Source organism: Solanum tuberosum, unplaced genomic scaffold, assembly GCF_000226075.1.
Source record: "Solanum tuberosum cultivar DM 1-3 516 R44 unplaced genomic scaffold, SolTub_3.0 scf00548, whole genome shotgun sequence".
NCBI lineage: Eukaryota > Viridiplantae > Streptophyta > Magnoliopsida > Solanales > Solanaceae > Solanum > Solanum tuberosum.
The window spans coordinates 260,897-262,834 of NW_006239470.1; positions in this window are offsets into that span (position 1 = coordinate 260,897).

Below are 1,938 nucleotides of genomic sequence, written 5' to 3' on the forward strand. Positions count from 1 at the left end.
AAATAAATTTAAGTAGATTAATATTTAGAAAGAGATGACAAAAATAGCAAATGCCTAATAGTAATTTCAAAAATTATGAATAAATTTCGGAATAAGATAAAAAAAAATTGGGCAAGGAAATCAATACAATATGTAATGGTATATGTATCAAAATATCATGTTGATTTAACCGTTAATTCTAGATAGATTCTTTTTATAAAAAAAAAAAAAAAAAAAAAAGAGAAAATGCATTTACGTTTTGAGATGTTTGCAATTTTTTCACAAAACTGATAAAAATAACAAAAATACTTATTCCTGCTAAAAATAAATACTAATTGTGCATGAAAAAAAGAGAATAAAAAATATATATTGTATCATGCTAACAAAATTATGTTCATTAAGATAAATTATACATATATTGAACTTCATGTGATAATGAAACATGCTTCTTAGTTCGAGTTTTTATGTGTGTGATAAATAAAAAATATTAATTGAAATGAATAGGATAGAATTTTTATGTGTGTGATAAATATATTGAACTTCATGTGATAATGAAACATGCTTCTTGTGGTTTTAAATTAAAAATGTGTGAAATATAGTAAATGTCTTTAAATCTTGTGATCTTAAATATGTTATGTGGAGTTGGAACTAAAAAAAGAAAAGGAACATTACTTTTTAATAGATTATAAAGAAAAATATGATAGATTAATTGAAATGAATAGGATAGATTTCAAGATGATAATACATAATGATTCATGATTTTTTATATAAGATATAATTCAATCTAACAGACAAATTAACTGCGAATCCTAATAAATTTGTGTCATTATAGTAAAAATTAAATAAATTAAATATTAGACTTGAGTGTTTTACAACTTAAAAAATGAATTTACCCATCGTTAATACCAATTATACTTAAAAATATTATTGGATTAATTTAATTTAATATTTTTTAATCAGTATTCAATATTCATATAGGAGTTCAATTAATTCTAATGTGCGTCGAAATAGGGCCCATTCGGATATAGTGCTCCCTACTAAGTATTTTTTTCATATTCAAAACTCAAAATTAAGATATTTAATTAAAGAAGGAGCAACACCATTCAATGCAATGATGCACTATATTCTTTGATGGTTATTTAAATATTTTTTATACTAATATTTTTACCAGAATCAATATTAATTAATATTGATCAGAATACTATAGAAGTACCTTTTAATATTTGTTAAATAATGATTAATAATCGATTATATTGGGTTGTCCCGTATCACGGGCCTTAAGAATCTAGTATATATATATATATACTAGATAATGTGGCCCGTGCTATTAACATAAATGGTATGTTTTGTGGCTAATAACCGAGTTTTTGAAGCGATTGTTTGCATGGATAAAGGAATAAGTTTTTTTTATCACAAACATGTACTTTCTTTGACGCTATTTAAGGCATAATAAGACTACCCACATACAACATTTTTGAAATATTTTATGTTGTCAATTATCATGATTTATAGTATTTTTACGCAATTTTTAAATATAAAAAAAAAGAAAAAAATAAGACAAATAAATTAAAATGGACCCAATATATGTTATTTTTGTTGTCTCAATTTATGTGACACAAATGAAATTTGGAGAGTCATCCAAATTTTCATATTTTTTTAAAAAATGTTTTAAGTTATTAATTATTGTGATTTATAATATTTTTATGTAACTTCAAATAACGTACTTTTAAAATGTCTTTCAGATATTTTAAGTTGTTAATTATTATTATTTATAATACTTTTTTGGTAACTTTAAAATGATATGTGTTATTTTTTCTGTCCCAATACATGTGAGCCTGATAAAATTCTGAGAATCAACCTATTTTATTATATAACTTTTAAATATTTTAAAGTTTTTTAAGTCATTTGTAAATGATATATATTGCTTCCTTGATTGGGACTTTTCCATTTGTGACACAT